Here is a 24,696-nt window from a genome sequence, read left to right on the forward strand (position 1 = left end):
GCTGTCGCAGGCATTCCTGAGGATTGTCCACTGCTTCCACGGCTCCATGGACCTCCCGCAGGCACGGTTGCGGCAGCTCCACCGGAGCCGCAGACCAGCGCGCGGGGCAGCGAAATGGCCATGCGTCTAGGGCGCTAAAAACACTAGTGCCGGTCGTGGGGACACCATTCCTTACCCATCCTGGCTAATAGCCATTAATGGACTTAATCTCCATGAATTTATCAGGTTCTCTTTTAAGGCAATGGAGAAGAGTCCTGTTTGCCTTACTCCCCAACCTGAAGTAGAATTTACATAAGGCGGGAATCTTTTGTTTCCCAGTTTTGACCCCCCTCCCCCACCTTCTGGTGGAAAATTATTAGAAGTGCAAGACCGTGTTTAGTACCAGGTGACAGGACCACCTGATCTAGTAGTGTCACAGCTGTGTCCCCGGATGCCTCTCAGGAAGGAGAAAGATTAGAATCTTCAAAGTCTTATTGTTTTTTCCTAATGGCCCATCAAAGCTGGTGGCCTGTTGTCTGGTGGGTGTCTTCCAAATACACACACAGTTGTAATTGTTACATAGTTAATATTCCTAGCTTTAGATACAGAAATGATACATGCATACTAATTGGATAATCACATTCAGTAAATTACAGCCTTTCTGGTGATACCTTACAGGACTCATCTTGCATAAAATATCTTAGTTAGACCGCGTTCATATCATAACACTATTTCTATGAAGAATATGGAGTGTCACACCACAGCCTCATCCCTTTTCTTGATATTAGTTTTTCCTGATAGGGACATACTGGCAAAAAGAGGTGGGATCTCCAGGTGGAGCTTTCCTTGTGTATGTCTGCACTGCAATTAAAAACTCGCTATTGGTCCATGCCAGCTGGCTCGGGCTCAGGGGCTGTTTAACTGCAGCGTAGATATTGGGGCCTGGGCTACAGCCCAAGCTCTGGGACCCTCCCACCTTGCAGGGTCCTAGATCTCAGGCTTCAGCCTGAGCCTGAACATCTACATTGCAGTTAAACAGCCCTTAACTTGAACCCAAATCAGCTCAGAGATTTTTAATTGCAGTGTACCCATACCATACTCCACTGCAGTCAGGCACCATCTAAGACCAGAAGAAATCTGTGCTATGTTTCTCTTCTGGCCTCTTCTCTCAACTGTGCTTCTCTCATTTGTGTGAATCTCACCGGTTTGATTATACTACACTCTCCTGAAACACTCCTTTTAGGGCAGTTACAAGAGCCTATTTTGTGTTTGGTTGCTTGTGATTAAAAACAAGACTCAAAATATAAACACACCCTCCACATAACCACCCTACCACTCCCATCACTTTTGTCCAAGGAAACCCACAGTACCAGATTTACAGATCCTAATTTTCTTTGACAACATGTTAATTTCAGCATATCCAATGTCTGTAAAAGGAAGAGTTCGCATGCTAAAGATACTTACAATGGCATCTGACTGTGTGTGCAGGTAATCAGAGGTGAACGTTCTCTGCCCTCACCCATCCGACAGACAGCAGCATGTCTTCCCCTCCCCAGTTGCATCTCATTGGTGCATGCTGTAGGTCCCTGTGATCCCTTGGTTATTGTGGAGTTCTTTCTCTTGGGAATACAGCTAGCGAGTGATGGTTCCTGACGCAGCCTTTTTCTATATATTAAATATATAATTTGGGGATGAAAGTTTGTTATCAAAGTTCCTTATCTGCATTCATTTCCTGCAACATTTGTTTTGCACCTAGCCTGCAGGAGTTATCTTTAGCATAATATTGTAACCAGAGCTAAAAAGACTTAATTCTTTGTTGGTGAGAGGGTTATGTTCAGAAGCACAATTATGCACCACATTTTTTTTTAAGTGACAGATCATTCACATATGCAAATATTAAAATATATATGGGACTCAGCCTCCAATTTGAGTAGGTTTTATTGTATTTTAGAATGTTTACTGGTTTCTCAGTGGTTTACCCACTTCCTGGGTTTATGCAGTTTATATTTAATAAACTTGCATATTTCTTCCAAGACAGAAATTCTTGTGGCTCAATAAAGGTTTACTCTTCAGTAATGGCTTTAGGGATTTTTTTTTTTTAATCTGAGGAACAATGACCACACTCTACAAGGCAAGGACAGGAATCCTCAGACTAGTGATTAGCCATAAATTGAAAGTGTGGCCTCTGTTCTTAAAGTCGGGTACTAACTTTCAATTATCTTTTCCTAAAACTTACTGAGGCCCAAAAAGTTCAGGTTTGGGTTCCCAAAGACAGTGATGGATAGATAAAACTCCAACAACTCTGTAATGGGGCGAGACTCATCCCTGCAGCATCCCCTGTTGGTCATCCTGGGAATTAGCTCTTTTGACCTGGAGCACCCTCTGCAGGCTGGTGCCTCACTGCCCTGGCCCCTATGTCCCTCCTGGACCCTGGTGCCCCTCCTGCCGAGGTTCTGCCCCCTGCAGAATCCCACGGTCTTTCTGGGTCTCCCCTCCCCAAACAACCCCCAACCCCACCTCACCTCAGTGGCTACTGCCAGTCACCATCTTGCCTCCTTTCACTGGGGCTGACTGCAGTCTGTATAAGCCAATCATCACAGGAAAAGGGGGTGGGGTTGGACCAGTTGCCTGCGTCTACCCTGGGCTACACCCTTGCACCTTTCTGACCTTTGACAAGGCCGCAGCCTGGGGCTTTTCCAGGCAGGAGCCCCCAGCTCCCTTGCCCTATTCCCAGCCCTGCTCCCCTCAGATATTCTGTTCAGCTTCCCAGAATCCAGGCCCTTCTCCCTCTAGAGACAGGGTGAGGGACTGTCCTTTTATAAGGGCCAGCTGAGAGCCCTAATTGGGGCATGGTCACAGCTGAGGCTGTTTCCCCAATCAGCCTTTCTCCAGCCACAGTCCTCTCCAGGGCTGCTTTTTAACCCCTCCGGGCAAGAGCGGGGTGACTACCCCACTACATTGACCCACGCTTAGTTTGAGGTTGTACATACGCTGGCTCCTTCCTACCTTTCACCTCTAATTGCACATGACAATATGCTTGCTTATTAGAACAAAGCTCAGGGAAGAAATTAAGCAGAAGGAAGGCTTCAGGCTTAAGCTGAAGCCATGCCATATTTAAGATTTTGTTTAAAATATGACAAGCTGACTATGACAGATTATGCAAGTTTTGACAAGATGATAGAGCTGAATTAAATAAACACGGAACGGTGAGCATTTATTTTGCGAACACAAACAAAATAGTAAACAATATCTAAAAAAAGCCCAACTGTTCCTCTATGTACTATATACTTTATTAGCAGGTGGGAAGTTTATGGCGGAAGCATTTTACTGCTTTTGAACTCAAAAGAATCTGTTTTGTATTTTCCAAGTGAATCATTTTATTTTAAGAGGTCAGCTAATCAGAGGCAGGAGCAAAGTGGATTGTACAGAAATAGCCACATTTTTTATATTATATATACACACACATATACATATATACACACATACACACACACACACAAATTGAAATCATCTGGAGTGCATCGGACAGACAAACCAGAAGGAAAACAAGTATCAGAGGGGTAGCCGTGTTAGTCTGGATCTGTAAAAGCAGCAAAGAGTGCTGTGGCACCTTATAGACTAACAGACATTTTGGAGCATGAGCTTTCATGGGTGAATACCCACTTCGTCAGATGCATGTATGGAAATTTCCAGGGGCAGGTATATATATGCAGGCAAGCTAGAGATAATGAGGTAGTTCAATCAGGGAGGATGAGGCCCTGTTCTAGCAGTTGAGGTGTGAAAACCAAGGGAGGAGAAACTGGTTCTGTAATTGGCAAGCCATTCACAGTCTTTGTTTAATCCTGAGCTGATGGTGTCAAATTTGCAGATGAACTGAAGCTCAGCAGTTTCTCTTTGAAGTCTGGTCCTGAAGTTTTTTTGCTGCAGGATGGCCACCTTAAGGTCTGCTATAGTGTGGCCAGGGAGGTTGAAGTGTTTTCCTACAGGTTTTTGTATATTGCCATTCCTAATATCTGATTTGTGTCCATTTATCCTTTTCCGTAGTGACTGTCCAGTTTGGCCGATGTACATAGCAGAGGGGCATTGCTGGCATATGATGGCGTATATTACATTGATGGACGTTCAGGTGAATGAAACGGTGATGGTGTGGCTGATCTGGTTAGGTCCTGTGATGGTGTCGCTGGTGTAGATATGTGGGCAGAGTTGGCATCGAGATCCCCAGTGGCTTAGCCTGGATTAGCCCTATAGGACAATAGAGCTTGCTGATTGTAGAAGTCTATTTTACCTGTTGAAATTTAAGACTGTAACTTATTCAAGTGTCTATGTTTGCTTGCTTAAATCTCGTAAACAGCGTTCTAATTTCCTTTTCCTATTTAATAAATCTTCATAGAGATTACTATAGTGTGAAACCTAAAGCCAAATTGACCTGGGGTAAGTGAGTGATCCTTTGGGATTAGGAAAAACCTGAATATTGCTGTGATTCTTGATGCCAGGGGCCATCTATCACAGAGATATACTCACCTAGGTGAGAAGTCAGGCCTGGTCTACACTAGGCGTTTATACCGAATTTAGCAGTGTTAAACCGAATTAACCCTGCACTCGTCCACACAATGAAGCCCTTTGTATTGTTAAAAAGGGCTCTTAATACTGATATCTGTAATCCTCCCCGACGAGGGGAGCAGTGCTGAAATCAGTACTGCCATGTTGGATTAGGGTTAGTGTGGCCGCAATTCAATGTATTGGCCTCCGGGCACTATCCCACAGTGCACCATTGTGACTGCTCTGGACAGCAATCTGAACTCGGATGCACTGGCCAGGTGGACAGGAAAAGCCCCGCGAACTTTTGAATTTCATTTCCTGTTCGTCCAGCGTGGAGAGCTGATCAGCACAAGTGACCACACAGAGCTCATCAGCACAGGTAAGCATGCAGTCTGAGAACTGAAAAAAAAAAAAAAAAAAAAAAAAAGCTCCAGAATGGACCTTGCGGAAGGTACTGGATCTGATCGCTATATGAGGAGATGACTGTGTGCTAACAGAACTCCGTTCCAAAAGACGACATGAAAAAACATTTGAAAAAGTCTCCAAGGCCATGATGGAGAAAGGCCACACCAGGGACTCAGTACAGTGCCGTGTGAAAGTTAAGGAGCTCAGACAAGCCTACCAGAAAACCGAAGCAGCAAACAGAAGGTCTGGGGTAAGGCCGCAAACATGCCTCTTCTACGCTGAGCTGCATGCAATTCTAGGAGGGGTCCCCCACCACTACCCCACCCCTATCCATGGATTCTGAGGTAGGAGTTATCTCAGCCACGACTGAGGATTCTGCGGACAGGGAAGATGAGGAAGAGGAAGAGGAGGATGAGCTTGCAGAGAGCACACAGCACTCCGTTCTCCCCAACAGCCAGGACCTTCTTCTGAGCCTGATGGAATTACCCTCCCAGCCCTCCCAAGCCACTATCCCAGACAATGAAGCCATGGAAGGGACCTCTAGTGAGTGTACCTTTGTAAATATAAAACATGGTTTAAAAGCAAGCGTTTTTTAATGATTAATTTGCCCTGGGGACCTGGGATGCATTCGCGGCCAGTACAGTTACTGGAAAAGTCTGTTAACATGTCTAGGGATGGAGTGGAAATCCTCCAGAGACATCTCCATGAAGCTCTCCTGGAGGTACTCCAAAAGCCTTTGCAGAAGATTTCTGGGCAGCACAGCCTTATTTCATCCTCCATGGTATGACACTTGACAATGCCATGCATGTAGCAAGTAATCTGGTATCATTGCATGACAAAGCCTTAGCAGCATATGGTCCCGGTGTTTGCTGGCATTCAAGCAACATCCGTTCTTTATCTCGCTGTGTTATCCTCAGGAGAGTGATATCGTTCATGGTAACCTGGTTGAAATACAGGTATTTAATTAAGGGGACAGAGATGGCCATTCTTACTGGGCTGTTTGCCTGTGGCTGAAAAAAAATCCTTCCCTACAGTTAGCCAAGCAAGGGTGGGAGGGTGATTGGCGCTGAGTGTTTTCGCGTTTAGCTAGCAGGGATCTTCCCCGATACCAGCCACACGGTAGGGGGAGGTGTAAAGTGATCATCCCAGAGAATTGGAAGGGGGCGGAGTTTGGTTTCTGCTGCTGCACATTAACAGGAAAGATGCAGCGCTCAATGGGCTTTGCTTGGTATTTGGGAAAGGCAGTTGCCGGATATATGAAGGCTGCAGAAACTGAAAGACAATGCTTTGAGAGAATTCTGTGTCCATGTCCTCACTCTCGTCGCTGCTCTGCCGTAGCCGCCGCCTCCTTCCCTGGTTTTGCAGGTCCTGGTTCAGCATAGACTGCACGAGAATGTGCGAGGTGTTTAAAATGTCCATGATTGCTGTCTAGAGCTGAGCAGGCTCCATGCTTGCCGTGGTATGGTGTCTGTACAGTTCACCCAGCAAAAAAGGCGCGAAACGGATGTCTACCGCTGCTTTCACGGAGGGAGAGGTAAGGCTGTACCCAGAACCACCAGCGACAATGTTTTTTGCCCCATCAGGCACTGGGATCTCAACTCAGAATTCCAATGGGCAGAGGAGACTGCGGGAACTATGGGATAGCTACCCACAGTGCAACGCTCCATAAATTGACGCTAGCCTCGGTACATGGACGCACACCACCGAATTAATGTGCTTAGTGTGGCTGCGTGCTCTCGACTTTATACAATCTGTTTCAAAAAAACGGTTTCTGTAAAATCAGAATAATCCTGGAGTGTAGACATACCCACAGATTGGAGTATTGTGACTCTGTGTTAACACTGTTAAAATATCTGAAGAGTTTGCCCTTGGTTGCGTGACAGATCCAAACCAGTGGGGTACAGGAGTCTGGTAGAGGGCAAATATATACTGGTCACTGGATGAGTAGTTTTCTGTTCCCTGAGTGACCAGAGCAGGGGCTGTACTAGAGTAATCAGGAACCTGCTAGAACCAATTAAGGCAGACAGGCTGATTAGGACATCTGCAGCCAATCAAGGCAGGCTAATCAGGGCACCTGGGTTTAAAAAGGAGCTCACTCCAGTCAGACGAGGGGGAGCCAGAGGAGAGGAAGTGCGTGGTTCTCCCCAAACCTCCCAACTCCTGATCAGACACAGGAGAAGTTGACCCAGACTGTGGGGAAGATCACTGAGGTGAGCAATTCTGCCAATAAGCGCAGGACCCATGAAAGGTAGGAGGAGGAAAGTTGTCACAGTTGATAAAACTTAACTTTCAACACAACCTGTGATTGTTGGAATTTCCTCCAAGACCTCTTTCCTCTTGGCTTTCCAAGAACTCAGTTTGACTCCAGCCTTCCCTTACTTGGGTATTTTTATTTGGCATGCTACAACTAATTAATTAACTAACACAGGGGGAATGAATGCAGGTGACATCAGAGTTCCAAAGCTACACAGAATCCCTCTCCCTTTGTATACATCTCATTGCATTTACTATGCATTGCATCACATGTTTTTAGCTTGGCTTGGCAACTTTGCAGGAACCAATCCCTATGCAGCATGCACTGTCCATAGTTTGACTTCCTCTCTACCTCATCTCTACATTCCTAACTTATTTTGTCCCTTGGTATCTAGTTAAATGGTTTTTAACTTGTTGTCTGCAGACCATGTCTAAGATTTCCAAGAGGTCCCGCACCTCCATTTGAAAATTTTTAGGAATCTGCAAATGAAAAAAAAAAAAGGTTGAAAACCACTGGTCTAGTTCATAATAAATAGTTCCTTAGGTCTTCACCCTCTTATGTTAGTTGACATTCTGTCCCTTTAGCCTACTGACCTTAGGTAAACAGAAAGTTTGCGCTATCGTCCAAGAAATGAGGCCTCCCTCCACATGTTAATTTTTCATGTCAGACCAGGCCACAGCTACAACAGCCTTGAGGTTGGTACCTCTGCTCCAGAATCATGGGAGCATCAATTATATTATTTTACTTTAAGGGCCCTTAGCAATTTTAAGTGTCAGCCACAACATCCACAAGGAAGAAAGAAAGCCTAGCTTACATTCTTTGAGATGAGAAGACGATGGAAAGGGATTGAAGTGTGATCTGGTATTTTTATTTGTTTCCAGCAGTGCCCACTGTGTGCTGGGTGCTGTACTTTCAGAAGTTTCATTTTGCTACTATCCAGCTTCTAGCAGAGATATGAAGTTTATGGCTTGACCCTAGCAGGATTGTTTCGGGGGAGGGAGGGAGGATGGATTTGTTTACAGCTTATCTTTACATTCCAATCGCTATATAGTCCCCCAGAAAAACACATGTACTCAACTCTAATTTGTCTAAAGATTCCCCTATGGACATAAGCTGAGAATTTCTAGTAGTATAAGCCAACATCAAACTGAACAATAGAATCACATGATTTTAGTAAGGTTACCTAATGAGTTGCAGATTGGAGCTACTGCAAATCCCCAAGAGAAAAGTTTTAGTCATCAGGAGTTCAACAAGAATTTCTCTCTTCATCCAAAAAATAAATTAAGAGGATGTTATAATTTTCTGAACACCCCCGCAAATATTAAAACATTTAAAACTTCCAAGGTAAGGCTGCACGTAACAAAAATCCCCAAATATGTAAAAGCACCTTTAAAGGTCACCCATATGATCATCTTAACTCAGTCACCTATGTAGCTCAAACCTGAGAACCAGAGCCTCTGAGACAACCTTATGTACCATCATTCAGGTTTCTCTCTCTCGATTAGAAAAATGAGACTATTACATTTTTAATTGTGATGAATGTATGCGATAGCTACCAGAAACCTACCTCTTTGTGCATCCGGTCATGCACTCAGCTAATGTGTATGATATACTTAATTTTACAATATGTGCATAATCATCCATCTAATGATATTTGTCTAATAACATCTTTAAGTAATTGCTACCTGATCTTCCTCAAAACCAGTGAAAGACATTTCTATTTGTTAAGCACTACAGGAGAGGGGACACTCATAGGCTAAAGCTCGTTCAAAGAGGTGACAATGCCAATAAGTATTAGGAAAGTCTCTGAAAAAGTGAACAGGGATGTTTCTAAACCCAATGTCTGAGTTTTTGTAAAATTCTGCACACATTTTCCAGAAAAAAACCCTACCCTGGAAAGAAATGCTAGATGGCTAGGGAAATTTGAGGTTAGTTAGTGTTTAGAGAAGTTAAAAAGCAAGAGGTTGAAAAACAGCCTCACATTGCATCCCTGTGCCAATACTTCCACCACTCAATCACCCAAAACATCTGTTGGTCTTCTAGTCCATTGGAATGACAGATGCGCAACACCTCCCAGAATCATGCTCAAGTTTTTTTTCCTGTTTCTCAGATTATAAACTTTCCCCTGCAGTTTATAGGTCTTTTTCCTGTACAGCACAGAGCACACTGTCAGCACTCAGCAAATATATATGTGCATATATAAAGGGCCTATGATGTTATGCTATATATTTTATGCAGTTTCTTCAATATATAAAAATGTAAAGAGCCTTCTAGAAACTGTGCTGAGAACTGCAGTCAACTCATGCTGTTGATTAGCCTTTCAGCTTGTAACTCAGGAGAGATTCTCCTGCTTTGGCCAAACCAAGAGGGGTGGCAGTTTGAGGCTCTATTCTGCTATCACTATGAACGTAAATTCCTGGTAAATATTACTGTGAGCATCTAAAGACTACCAGACAAAACCCAAATATGTAATATCTCACAGAAAAAATTACAGTAAAAAAATGTCAGAAGAGTGAGCAAACTTATAGCACTTTCCCTAGATAGCTTTTGGAATGGGTTACAGCAGGGGTAGGCAACTATGACACGTGCGCCAAAGGTGGCATGTGAGCTGATTTTCAGTGGCACGCACACTGCTCGGGTCCTGGCCATTGGTCTGGGGGGCTCTGCATTTTAATTTAATTTTAAATGAAGCTTCTTAAACATTTGAAAAACCTTATTTACTTTACATACAACAATAGTTTAGTTATATATTATAGACTTCTAGAAAGATCTTCTAAAAATGTTAAAATGCATTACTGGCACGCAAAACCTTAAATTAGAGTGACTAAATGAAGACTCGGCACAGCACTTCTGAAAGGTTGCCGACCCCTGGGTTACAGTATTGTACAAACTGATTTATGTAACCTTGCTAAAAACTAAGTGGGCAAGATCTTCATCCCCACTCCAGCTCTTTACAGAGAGTAAAAAGGCTGGAGCGTGGTACAGGAGCCCTAAAAACACATTTCCAGTCCTCTAAGATGTCTAAATTATGCCAGGAACCTCTCCAGCTCCTGGAGTAGCCAGGATCAGAAGGGCTCAAATGTGGCTTAAAGATAGGGTGATCAGACAGCAAATGTGAAAAATCAAGAGGGGGGGAAGAAAATTGGATCCTATATAAGAAAAAGACCCAAAAATCAGGACTGTCTCTATAAAATCAGGACATCTGGTCACCCTACTTAAAGCCTCCACCTTTTGAGCTAAGTCCCAACAAGTTCAACACATTCAAACAAGGAAGGGCTACAGATTTTTCCTCAGATGGCTTTTATCCATCATCTCTATTTGCTTTGTCTTTGTGCGTACAGTGTACATATTTGTCAATTCGGTTTACGTAACCACTTACGTACACATAAGCTTTAAGTCAGCAAACCATGAAAGTGATCCAGAAACAAGATATTTCCTTGAATGTGTAAAAGTAGTATTATTTTTGCTCCTCAGACTAGAGCCAAATGTTTTCTCTAACTCCCCTTGTGCATCTTTGTTCATGAACAGCCTCTCTCTCTGCTTAAGGGGTAAGGAGCAGGCTGTGCAAGGGCACACTCTACTGTCGGCATGGATTGGAGCTCTGCTCACTGTGCTTCTCTCTACAGCACTAGTGACATTGGTCGGGGGTTATGGGGACCTTATGGACTCATCCATTTGTAGATCCAAAGACCAATAGACTCTGCACTGCATTCATGCAAGGGTTCTAGTTAGCCCTATGACAATTCCATTTTTGTCCCTTTTTACTATGCTAACTTGGAACTGAAACAGTTTGCCTTCACCTATCGTATCAGGCAAGAAACCTTTGGTCCCAACAGAACAATGAATTTGACTGCACCACATAATTTAAAAAAAAAAAATAGATCTGATCTTATAATGCTAAGTGTAGTGTACTTAAATTTTTGCCAGGTTCATTTCCTATGACAAAAAGCAACAAGAGTTACTCGCAAAACCCGTTTTTTTTTTTTGGGGGGGGGGGGGGGGGGGCTGGTGTTTGCCATTAATGTGGTTGAACAAAAATAGAGTTCAGTTTTTTCACTTGATAACCTATGATTTACTATAGCAGCTGTACAGCAAACTAAGCAATAGCCAAGTTGAAGCTACAAAAGGGTTACAGTGGCCACCACTAAAAGCTTATATAGTATACTGTATATATATTGGAGCAAGACTGCAGTTAGGTATTTTGTTGCAATTGTTTCCTTGAAGATTATATAATATGTTGAAGAAATTTGAACTGAATAGTAATAAGGAATGCCACCTATTTGCCCAGCCCATGGAACTATACTTTAATACCTAGAATTTACTTGTAATGAAGATGTACATTTCCTTGAGCCCACTCATTCATGTTCTCTCTCTCTCTCACACACACACACACAGAGTTTAAGTGTAAACCTACATTCTCATGCCAATGTTGAAGCCTTTACCAAAAAAAATCAATAATGTGTACATCCATAACATGCAGTACAGAAGATCTGCCTTTGAATCTCCTGGTGTAGTGACGATCTTAAGTAAGTCTACACTGCAGCGCTACACTGGTGCAGCTGCTTGGTGCTACAGGACAGAGAGCGCTCTCCCATTGGCATAATTACTCCACTTCCACAAGAGGCAGAAACTACTGTTAGTGGGAGAGCATTTCCCACTGACATAGCACTGATGTGAACAGTGCTTAAGTTAATGTAACATGCATGACTCAGGGGTGTGAAGGTGTGACTTTTTCACACCTCTGAGCAACATAAGTTGGCATCAACTTAAACCACAATTCATCATCAGCCCATACGTCACATTCCCACTTCCTTCCTCACAGCAGTCTCTTGCCGCAGAAGGCTTTTTCTGTGTAGAGAGGAACCCACTGGAGATGCTTCCAATTCCCACTGATTTCTCTGTACCACATCTGCTCTCACTCATGATGGTTCACTTTCACGTAGCTCTTGTTCTGTGGCACTGGTCACATATTAGTTCAGCTCTCCTCCTTCACATTTCTGAGGGCAGTTACTCAGCACTGTTGCTTCACACCAGACAGTCTGTTCCATTTAGCCAACCTGCATCGATATATGATGGGTTCTTCCTGAAGAAGTGCCGTGATAAATGAAGGGGGGGGGTAGGGTAGCTCCCTTTCATGGACACCCAGCCAGCCAGCTAGCTATAAAATCCCTGTTAGTAGCTGTTCTCTACTTGCTTTACCTGAAAAGGGTTAAAAAGGAAGGGAGCAGGCACCTGACTAAAAGAGCCAATGGGAAGGCTAGAACTTTTTAAAACTGGGAAAAAACTTCCCCTTTGTCTGTCTGTCTGTTGTTCTCCCAGAGAGTAGAGACAAGGTTGGAACTATGCTCTAAAAAGCTTTGGGGCAGGTACGAAAAATCATGAGATCACACCTAGAAACTACTCATTTAAAACCCCAGATATGTAAGTAGACTAGGAAATGTATAGAAAGACACAATTAGGTTTATTTCTTTATGGTTTGTGGATTCCTCTGTGCTAACCCCAAATGCTTTTGTTTTGCTTGTAACCTTTAAGCTGGACCTCAAGAAAACCATTCTTGATAATTATTGTATTTGCTCTTTTTAAAATCTAGCAACAGCCTAAGTTTTCAAATTTTTTTGTTTTTAATAAAATTTACCTCTTAAGAGGTTTGTGCACATGTTTAATAGCTGGTGGCAACAGCTGAGTTCCTTTGTTTTCTTTCTCAGGTCAGAGGGGTAAAAGGACTTGAGGGTACTCCATGGGAAGGAATTCTCAAGCGCGCCTTTCTGTGTTCCCAAAGTGTTTTTTTCACTTGGGTGGTGGCAGCATCTACCCATCCAAGGTCAGAGAGAAGCTGTAACCTTGAGAGTTTAATACAAGCCTGGAGTGGCCAGTGTTGATTTTTAGAATCCTTGCGGGCCCCAATCTTCTGCACTCAAAATGCCAGAATGGGGAATCAGCCTAGACAAGTACTGTGGCTTATAACGGCCTTATAGGGAAATAGTAACAGGCACTTTTGGGTGGCAGCAGGATACCCTTGAGCTCTCTTGGACAGCAATAGCACCAGCTCTAATAAGTTCTATCCAGCCCCTTTTCTTAGAGCTCATAGCTCACTGACTGACAAAATCACAGTAAAAAACCAGCATGGCTCTTGGTTTCTCCAGGAACAAGTCTTTAAAAACAAAAAAAACCTTTAAGTTTTCTTTCCTCATTTCCTTCTTGGTTCTGGCATTCTTTATTGTGTCTGTAACATACAGGGTAACCAGACAGCAAGTATGAAAAATCAGAACAGGGGTCGGGGGGACAATAGGCGTCTATAGAAGAAAATGCCCCAAATATCAGGACTGTCTCTATAAAATAGAGATATCTGGTACCCTAGTAGTATAGGAGCTATTTTCCAGGGTGGTGAGAGTACTTATTATTGTAGAGAAAGTATTGCAGAAAGATGAATTTCACTGCATTCAAGAATGAAAGAACCCATGTTTAATCTCCCCTGGAAGGAAGTTCTGCAGCTGTAAGCCAACTGCTGACAATCTGCCCGCAGGAGCCTCACTCTGTTTGCAGGCAATTCCACAAATCTGTGTGCCTGATGAGCATAATTGTCACGGTCATAAGAAAAGACAGGGAGATACAGAGAGGGAAAAGGGTCCTTGAGAGATACTGGATCCTTCCTGCTGAGGGCCCTGAAAAATCAGTATAAAGACCACTGAATCCAATCTAGTATTGGCTAGGGAGCCAATGCATTGGGCTGGTGTGTTCCTATCAAACAGAGTTCCTTAGGATGTGCAGTGAACAATGATGAACCAGTTGGAGCTCCTTTAAGGCTGCTTTGATCATTCATAGGTACAATGAATCACAACAGTTGAGCCTGGATATCCCAAATGTATCTCATTGTGGTCAGTTCTATATCCAACAGAAGAGATCTCTTGGCTCACCGTAGATTAATAAAAGGTATTCCTAGCAGCCATTACTATCTAGCAGTCTAACAGCAACAAGGAGTCAGACCTGGAGGTTGAGAGGACTATGAAAACCTCTAGAACCAAAGGCCTGTGACATCACTTTCTCACTGAAGTTTAAGGCGATTTGGAGTCATACATTAGGTATAGTAGTCAAGGAAACAGAAGACTTATTTATTTTTTAAATCAGCAAAGTATCTCTGGAGACAGCCCAGGTAACAATCAATCACCACCTTCTATTATATCAATCCATTTTCTAGACACTTATGTTCAGTAGTAATAACTATATTCCAGATGCCAATCCCCTGACTATATTTAAATGCCTAACTGGTCAATGCCCGGAAACATTTTATACCTGACCACCCCCATTAATTTCCCCTGGAGTTTCTGTGACATTTTTATGTCTAACAATTTAGATTCTACAAACAAACTTGTTGAAATTAATTGTGTACCTAGGTCACTTGTGCTGTCACAACTGTCACGAGGGCATCTCTGATTTTATTTGTTTCCCATAACATTCACTTTGCATGCACATCATGAAATCATGGGACTTTGAAAATCTAGCCCAAAGATACTGCTATGCATCATAACATGCTACGTTTCCAGTCTCTAAATAAATCAGCTATTTCTGATTCAGTAGTAGAGTATGTCATTTCCCCCCCCCCATGGAAAAGATATAGCATAATGCTATATAATAGAAAAACGACTTCTGAAGCACAGTAGCTTTTATCGCTGCGAATAGAAGGTACAGAATAACCACCTGGTATTCCTTACTTAGGGGACATTACAGCTGTGTGCAACTAGAAGATGTCATAAAAAATGTACAGAACACTAGAGAGAATAAGATTCTAGAACTCAGACTTTCAGCAGGTCACAGGACACTTCTCTGCCTGTTACTAAGATGTTCAATGTACCATAACCACCAAGGAGCCAGGAAGCATAAAAGAGCAAAAGGAATAAGTTTGAGAGAATCAACTCAGATAAAAGGAGTTATTTAAAAAAGATTGTACTGTCCGTTCAATTAAAATATTTAACCTAGAAAGGCAAAAATATCTAATACGACAGAGGAAAGCTTCACCTGCTGTAGAATAAAGAAAGGCTTTACTGACCTGGTATTTTGCTGAAAAAGCCATCCTCTTGCAAGATTTTGCTTGTCAGGTATTTTGAATTTCTTTATATTAAACCATTTTAGAAAATTTCAGATGTAGATGGTAAGTACTTAAAATCACTTTTTTTTTTAAATAAATGTCACTGACAAAGTATAGACATCAAAAACTTGTCCATGAAAACCTGTTATTCTAAGAGAAGCATCCAGACAGAAAGTTACTGTTGGAGTAAATATTATACATATGTACCCACTGTCACACCCAGTTCTCTCTCTAGACAAAGCTAGCTTTAAACATTGCAAAATGTAAGTAAAAAAGTTTGCAAACATTTATTTATGTAGAATAATCAATACTGAGAAGATTTTAATTATAAGATGTGATTTTAGGCTTGGGGGGGGGAGGCTTGTGTTTGCCACATCAAAGGAAAAAAATAGATATATTAAATGACATCAAAAAACCTCTACATTACCCAGGGGTAGCCCTAGACTATCTGCCAGCACTTGGCGCCCTAGGCGAACCATGCAATTTGTGCCCCCACCCCCAAACCCCAAGGGCAGATCTAGGCTGAGGTTTTTGGTAAACTGGGAAACATTCTGCCCCTTCTCTCTTTTAATGTTTAAGTGGTGGTGTTTTTTAAAAAAAAATAAAACAAAACAAAGGCTTAATTATTTCATTTGTCAGTCCGTCCGTCCAACCAACATTTGAGATCAGAAAAATAGACACGAAATTTTTAGAATAGGTTTGTACATGACAGCTAGCTGACATTTCAGTCAGATTTCAAATAAAAATGCATTAAAAGTGTTATAATTTTTATTACTACAAATCCAAAATCATCCATTACGCTATCCTGCTTTAACTGCCATTACCACCACATCCAATATAGAACAAAATAAGAAAACTTTTCAATGAACTTTAACCTGTATTTACAAAACACTCCAAATAAAAAACCACTCTGTGCTCTTAAAACTTTACTTTTCTTGCTCTAAGTTTTGAAAATTCAGTCACTAGTTCTTTTAGATACAGTTTTCCAGCTATTTCATGCTCTATTGACATTGTGGCAAGTCCAACAAGTCTCTTTTGCACCATTGTTGAATGCAGATATGTTATCAATTTTAACTTTGAGAAGCTACATTCCCCACTAGCTACAGAAACTGGCAAAGTTAAAAGAATGCATAGAGCTATAAAAATGTTTGTTTGAAAATAAACTCAGACAGTTTTCCAAACAAACTTCAGTACTTCTTCAGGAGTGGAATGTTTTTTAACCTCTTTAGCCCTATGTCAGTAAGTCTATTAAACAAAAAGCAAGGTCCAAAAGTCCCCTAGCTGAGGCATCAAGCCACTTTTCTAACAAGTTTAAATATTCTTTCTATAAAATAGGGCCTCCTTTATATTTAGTATATCTAAGAACGGTTCAGTTTGCTATGAGAGCAAAGAACTATTGGGCACCTTCCTGGTATCTCCTGAAATATTTCTGTACAGAAGCTTGTAAAATCTTCCAGGAGCACATCCTTTATGTTGGCAGAACTGTCAAAGATATGTATTAGGATAACTCAACTATACATACCCAATTGCTGGAAAGAGTCCCATGTGCATAGCATAGTACAAACATTACTTAAACACTCTAAATGCAGACCCAAGAAGACTTGTTTGATGCTCTAAATCTCTAGGACCGGCCAAGTATGCTTCAAAATCTTAGGGCCCTCTGTCTACTTCAGTGCCAGGGAATGTAACTAGAATGTGTAATCACAAATATTAAACATATTTGATCCCTGGCAATTAGCCATATTCTTGACATCCTGCGAGATCACAACTAGTCTTGCTTTAACACTTACTAAGGCAGTCAGCTAGAGAATGACTTGGCATTGTGGCTCACCACACTAGCTTATGTTCTGGCTTTGGAACACAACTGCTGTCTTGTTGCTTCTCCACTAAATGGAGTGGATAATGGTGACAGCTAGAGCAAGGCATGGGCATATTTTTTGCATCTCTCTGTAGGACTGTATCTGGCACATGCTTGCTTAAATCACAGATGGGGAGAAGCATCTACAGAGGATGTGGAAAAAGCTAATGTACTTAATGCTTTTTTTGCCGCTGTATTTGCGAGCAAGGTCAGCTCCCAGACTACTGCACTGGGCAGCACAGTATGGGAAGGAGGTGACCAGCCCTCTGTGGAGAAAGAAGTGGTTCAGGACTATTTAGAAAAGCTGGACGAGCACAAGTCTCTGGGGCCAGATGCGCTGCATCCAAGAGTGCTAAAGGAGTTGGCGGATGTGATTGCAGAGCCATTGGCCATTATCTTTGAAAACTCATGGCAATTGGGGGAGGTCCCGGATGACTGGAAAAAGGCTAATCTAATGCCCATCTTTAAAAAAGGAAGGAGGATCTAGGGAACTACAGGCCAGTCAGCCTCACCTCAGTTCCTGGGGAAAAAAAATCATGGAACAGGTCCTCAAGGAATCAATTCTGAAGCACTTAGAGGAGAGGAAAGTGATCAAGGTCAGTCAGCATGGATTCACCAAGGACAAATCATGCCTGACCAACCTAATTGCCTTCTGTGATGAGATAACTGGCTCTACGGATGAGGGGAAAGCAGTGGATGTGTTACTCCTTGACTTTAGCAAAACTTTTGATATGGTATCCCACAGTATTCTTGCCAGCAAGTTAAAGAAGTACAGGCTGGATAAATGGACTCTAAGGTAGATAGAAAGCTGGCTAGATCATCGGGTAGTGATCAGTGGCTTCATGTCTAGTTAGCAGCCTGTATCAAGTGGAGTGCCCCAAGGGTCGATCCTGGGGCCGGTTTTGTTCAATACCTTCATTAGTGATCTGGAGGATGGTGTGGATAGCACCCTCAGCAAGTTTGCAGATGACACTAAACTGGGAGGAGTGGTAGATACACTGGAGGGTAGAGACAGGATACAGAGGGACCTAGATAAATAAGAGGATTAGAGAATTCTTTCCTGGGTGCTGGCTGGTGAGTCTTGCGCACATGCTCAGGGTTTAACTGATCACCATATTTGGGGTCGAGAAGGAATTTTCCTCCAGGTCAGATTGGCAGAGGCCTTGGAGGTTTTTCACCTTCCTCTGCAGCGTGGGGCACAGGTCACTTGCTGGAGGATTCTCTGCACCTTGAGGTCTTTAAACCATGATTTGAGGACTTCAATAACTCAGACATTGGTTAAGGGTTTGTTATAGGAGTGAGTGGGTGAGATTCTGTGGCCTGTATTATGCAGGAGGTCAGACTAGATGACTATAATGGTCTCTTCTGACCTTAAATCTATGAGTCTATGATTGGGCCAAAAGAAATCTGATAAGGTTCAACAAGGACAGGTGCAGAGTCCTGCACTTTGAATGGGATTCTTCCGTCCTCTGTTACAGACTAGGGACCGAATGGCTAGGCAGCAGTTCTGCAGAAAATGACCTGGGGGTTACAGTGAACGAGAAGCTGGATATGAGTCAACAGTGTGCCCTTGTTGCCAAGAAGGCTAATGGCATTTTAGACTGTATAAGTAGGAGCACTGCCAGCAAATTGAGGGAATGTGATCATTCCTTTCTATTCAGCATTGGTGAGGCTTCATCTGGAGTACTGTGTCCAGTTTTGGGCCCCACACTCTACAAGGAGGATGCGGAAAAATTGGAAAGAGAGTCCAGTGGAGGGCAACAAAAATGATTAGGGAGCTGGAGCACATGACTTATGAGGAAAGGCTGAGGGAACTGGGATTATTTAGTCTGCAGAAGAGAAAAATCAGGGGGGATTTGATAGCTGCATTCAAACTATCTGAAAGGGGATTCCAAAGAAGATGGATCTACTCTGTTCTCAGTGATAGCAGATGACAGAACAAGGAGTAATGGTCTCAAGTTGCAGTGGGGGAGGTGTAGGTTGGATATTAGGAAACACTATTGCACTAGGAGGGTGGTGAAGCACTGGAATGGGTTACCTAGGGAAGTAGTGGAATCTACTTCCTTAGAGGTTTAAAGTCATGCTTAACAAAGCCCTGGCTTGGATGATTTAGTAGGGGATTGGACTAGATGACCTCCTGAGGTCCCTTCCAACCCTGATATTCTATAATCCTTAAGATGTCTTGAAAAAGCCTGAAGTTCGCTACACAAATCTGTAGCATCAATGTCTTTTGAATTTTCATGAGTCAGTGCTGACTCCAGATTTATACAAAATTCTCTTATCTGTTTTGCTGTTTTCTTTTGCAAGCTGTTGATATCATATAGAAAGCCAAATACTGACTCTACTGGCTGCACCTGTTTGAAATCTTTCATCAACCGAGTGACTAGCAGTATCAAGGACTGCAAAGTAAAAATTCACTTTGAACCTTTGTTTTGGGTTCTGAATGGGTGTGTCTCATCCTTCATATGAAAACTGCTGTTTCTTTTGCCAAATGTGAACTGACTCTGGTTCAAATTCTGTTGGAAAGTCTATTTCTTCTGCAAGCTCCAGAGAATCTACCAGTGTTCTTTCAAACTCTTCATCCCTACAGAATATTTTGTTTGCTGCAGTTTTTGAATAGCAGAATGTATGTTCAAGTTCTCTTCTTGAAGCTGCCTACTAGTGAGGTTAATCTCAAAAGGATATTATACCACAAAATGAGTGATGTCACAAATTTGAACTCTGAAAGGCCATTTGCAAGAGCTTCTGAATGTGCTGTATTTGCAGATGATCCAGTAAAAGTAGTATCAGAAATTTCAGTTAGAGCATCATAAACGTTTCCAAGTTCATAGCATCAATATGACTCTCCCATCTTGTCTGAGTAAGTGGTTTCACAGTTAGAGAATTCACATGGTGAGTCAGAATCTCTGAACCATGTGTTGAGTCTGAAAAGAACACAAAACCAAAACAAACAAAAAACAAACACGTTGCACCAGGTCAAAGAAACTGCTTGCCTCCAAACTGCACCTAGCAATATAATTGACAACCAAATTCAGAAAATGCACACTGCAAGGAACAAGAAAGGCCCTAGGATTGATTTCCATCATTCTCCTTTGCACACTATTGTCTTTACCCTTCATATTACTCTCATTTTCTTAGCCTTGGCCATGTAAGTTTTCAACAGATAATGACATTGTTTCAAGCTCTTGTAGAATAAATGCTCCAGTTGCCTCCTTCAGTGGTACAAACCTCAAAAAAATGTTCCTTTATGAGCACTTCAACATTATCTTCATCTGCAGACTTTTCCATATCCACAAAAAGAATGATCGTCATTTGTTCAACATGACTCACATCTAGTGTACAGTCCAGTATTATTGTAAAGTATTTTGCAGAATGGGCAGCTACTACAATTCTCTTTTTAAATGGCATTTGCTAGGATCTGAATCAGTTCATTTTGCCTATTTTTTCCCTAAGTAATGAACCTGTGTTTCATGATCAGTTATTTTACGTAGATGCTCCTTCATGACTGGATCAAAAAACTAGGTATTCAACAAATTTTTTTTTTTAAAAAGTTTCCATTTACCAGGAGTGTATAGTTTTCCCATTTCTGCTGCAGCCGCAGTAGAACTCTCACTAAAGCAATCAGATGCTCTAATATTTGCTGCCAATCATCTTTTTTCCTTGATCACACATAAGTTTTCCTTATTTTTCCTTTTTTCAATCATAATTCAAGTTTTCCAATTTTGAAAACATTCCAAATGTTCTGTTCTTCTTTCATGTGAGGAGAAAACTGAAGATGCTTTTCCAGTCCTTCGAACCATTTTCAGTAAGTGATGTACCAATAGCTTGATTTCTAAACAACTTGCAGCAAAAGCAAAACACAGAGAGTCTTTCGACACTGAATATTGTAACCAGTTTCGATGAATTTTCTTCCCCATTAAGGAGTTTCCTCTTGTAATGCTGAGTAGAGAATTTTCTTTTATTTCCATCCTTAGGGAAGGAAAATTCATGAACTTGTCCGGTTCATGTTCCACTAGAATTTGCCACACAGTCATCACATCTGCACCATGAAGTTGGGTCCCCATATGGTAACTTGTCTGCAACTTCCTCAACCTTTCTTCCTTCTACTTCATTTACTTAAATTTATGCATGTCTCTCTGAAGGTGAATAAATTTTCTCCACTTCCATATCAGTCTGATACTTCTAGATGAAGGCAGCTCACAGCAAGTTTCCATCATCTTGATGTTCCAAACTGCTTCCATGCAGATGTGAGCTAACCTCCTCTCCAAGCAGAATTCCTTCGTCTGGATGCTGTGAACTGCTTCCATCTTTATTTGGAAGAAGGACGATATTTCACGAAGGATCCTTGCTGTTTTCCTTGGTCCTTTTCCTTCTCAGACTTTCATTTACAATATTCAACTCCTGAGGGCTCTCTTTTTCCTCTTTCTGCCATGTGGCATTTGAATATTGTTATGTACTAACTGTGCTCCCGACTGCAAGCATTATAGTGTTAAGGATGGCTGACACACCACATGGTTGGAGATTTAAACCACATTGCAGCTATCCCAAAATGTCTTTTCACTGCTTAAAGGTTCAATTAGTAACATACACTCACTTACCTATTAAAACAGTTAGTTTCAACATTTACAACGAAATAAAACGTCCTTTTTTGATGTTATAACCCAACACCGGTTGTTTGGAAAGTAATCCTCTTCCTCATGGTTGGTTATTTGGACTGTGATGTCACCACTTTTGTAGTCTATTAAGCGTTAACACTGTTATTTTTCTTTCATGGACCTTATTTACTACATGTGAACCAGTTATAACAAAGAAAAGTTTGTAATTATACAGCCCGATAATAACTCTAAGGTTTAATAATGCTTAAAGATACTCACATTTTGAATTTATAATGCTGAAATAAGTTATTCTTTATTCTTTGGCACCAAGAAACACAATTTTCCGACAGTATTTGCTCGATTCTTAACCATCTACCCGTGACGTGTTAAATGACCATTTGACATGTAACAACTTGCAATATCTCCGCTCTACATGAATTTCTGGCTTTGTGACCTTGTGTGTCACTAGCATTGCAGCGCTTGCCGCTGGCAGATGTGTTTCACTGTGGATGAGTTATTGCTTATCAAAATTGCGGAGAGAATCATCTTGACCCTATGTTGCAAATTGAAAAAAAAAAATCACTAAAATATTTATTTTTGCAGTAAATAAAAGATTTGACATTAATTTCTCTACATTTCTGAGAATTTATTAATTATAATTCCTATTCCCCTCTGTACATGCACAGGAATTGAAATAATGACATCTTCGTTATTTTATTTGCATTTTTCCCCCCATCTTTCTCATTTTTTTCCTCAAATTTGGCTCCCCATTTAACTTGGCATCCTAGGTGACTGCCTAGTTCACCTATATGGACGGGCCACCCCGACATCATCTTATTATATAGTTAGACAACATCTTTTGATCTATTTCCCTGGTAAGAAATAGCCAAAAAACATTACCAAAAAAACATGCAAGACAGACTATTAAAATAGACTTGTTTCATACAATGATTTTACAGATAAGTTTTGTAAAAAGGATTTGAAGCTAAAAAAATGTCAGACTGTATAATGACAAACATTATGCCCCTTGAAAGCAATGATCTTATAAAGCTTTCAGATTTAAAAAAAAGTCTAACCAGAAGTTACTAATTAATAAAACAACAATTCATTGACTAAAACAAAAGTACTCAACGTGTTACAGAAATAAGACATTTGCATGATTTAAGCTAGGGTTCTCAACTTTTCTTTCTGAGGTCCCCCCCAAACATGCTATAAAAACTCCACAGCCCACATGTGCCACAACTAGTTTCCTGCATAGAAATGACAGGGCCAGTGTTAGGGGGAGGCAAGTAGGGCAGTTGTTTGGGAACCCACACTGCAGGTGTCCCCGCAATGCTATATTGCGCAGGCTTCAGCACCTTCTGGGTGGCAGGGCTCTGGGGCCCAGGCTTCAGCGATATGCTGCGGGGCTTCGGCTTTCTACCCTGGGCCCCAGCAAGGGTAACGCTGGCCCTGCTTGGCGTTTGCCATGAAAACGGCTCGTGGCTCCCCATGGGGCCCCAGACCCCTGGATGAGAATCACTGATTTAAGCTATTCTTCCCCTAGATTACTGAGAATTCATGATCCAAAATGATCAATCCACTCTACAAATCAAATCTTCAGGACTTTGAATAGATTACTTTATGATGAGAGAAAAGTCAAACTCCAGGAGCAGAGGAGGATGACTGTTGTAAAGCCTGTGCCAGAGCCACTGGACATTATTCTTTATCTATACTGGTAGGAAAAATCCATAACTAGGCACTTCTGTAGTTCGAATGACTACTTTCCAATTTGGTCATGGTATCTAATGGTCTCATTTTTAATTATATAGAACAATTAACTTTTCTGCTGCCCTGTTTTGTTACTTGATTGCATTTAAAGTCAGAGGAGTTGAAAGCTAGGATGACATGCTGTTATGATGCAGCCATGTGAAAGAGCTTATTGGTATTTACGAAGCCTTGTTCCCTTTTTGACAAAAGTTATGGGATAACAATATGCTTGGACAGATTACGTTCCAGTTGAAAAAAGGTCTTGTGTGGATTAGTATGGACTTAAGATAGAAAAATGCTCCATAGGGCATGCACGTTCGTATTTTTGTTCTTTTTGTGATTTACTTGAGCAAAGAATTCAGTCAATAAGCCCTCACCCTATTATGGGAGAAGGGAAAACTGGACTTGCAAACCATTTCCAGCTCTGGAAAAAATACATATCAGATTAAGAACATGTGTAATCGTGTATGTGCATTATAGGATTCAGAATAAAAAAAAAATCTTCCTTGGAATACATAAATTAGTAAACCACTAGGCTGCTTTGAATTGGTGCTATGCTGCTAGATGTGCCATCACACAATTTTTTTGCAACTGGATTGCGTTTTTTTTAAGTCTTCACATGGACATTAGCATCAAATCATACACTTAGACAAGTATAGTAAGCTATTCATCAGAGAGGACACTATGCATCACAGTGCAACACAGAAGGCTGCAGCTTCATATTTTATATAGTAATCTGAGGAAAAGCATTTCTTTAAAAATAGTGTGCAAATTTATAATTTTTGCAAAAATAAATATCATAGGGTCTACTTACCTCATTTAGATCAGGAGTAAATTAGTGGAATTACACCCGTGTGAAACTGCTATAAAGGAAGATGAAAATCAGGCCCACAAAAGCTATATTAAAAGATTTCAGTGTTAATTTCAACTGTTGGAGAAGATCACCATGGATCTGTACAGTCAAATCTAAAAGAACACATTTTCAGTAATGCAATAATGAAGTTAATTTTAGCCCTGTGGATATGTGATGATAATCTGGATATGCGATTGAATGTTAATTCACTGATAAAGATAATACTAGATTTTATTCCATTATCACTTTCCTTTTCCCCTCCCCTTTCTGCTTTTCTGTTATTTTTCTCCTTCACTTGTTAGTTGTGGTCTCTACTGAGGCATTTTAGATAATTTTAGACATTTTACATGAAAAAAAAATGCTAAAGAACCATTCCACAAG

The 24,696-nt window shown here is 41.4% G+C and overlaps 1 protein-coding gene across 1 annotated transcript in view; it reads right to left on the reverse strand.

Annotated features, from left to right (window-relative positions):
* LOC115652426 (alcohol dehydrogenase 1-like) overlaps window positions 1–24,327 on the reverse strand; it is an 80,462-nt gene extending 56,135 nt beyond the window's left edge. The window contains exons 1-2 of the mRNA XM_030564428.1: window positions 24,277–24,327; window positions 1,444–1,644 (exon numbers count right to left, since the gene is read on the reverse strand). The gene's annotated coding sequence lies outside the window, so the exon portion shown is untranslated. The remainder of the gene's footprint in view (window positions 1–1,443; window positions 1,645–24,276) is intronic.
* Between the last annotated feature and the right edge of the window lie 369 nt (window positions 24,328–24,696).

Source organism: Gopherus evgoodei, chromosome 5, assembly GCF_007399415.2.
Source record: "Gopherus evgoodei ecotype Sinaloan lineage chromosome 5, rGopEvg1_v1.p, whole genome shotgun sequence".
In the NCBI taxonomy this organism is placed as follows: Eukaryota; Metazoa; Chordata; order Testudines; family Testudinidae; genus Gopherus; species Gopherus evgoodei.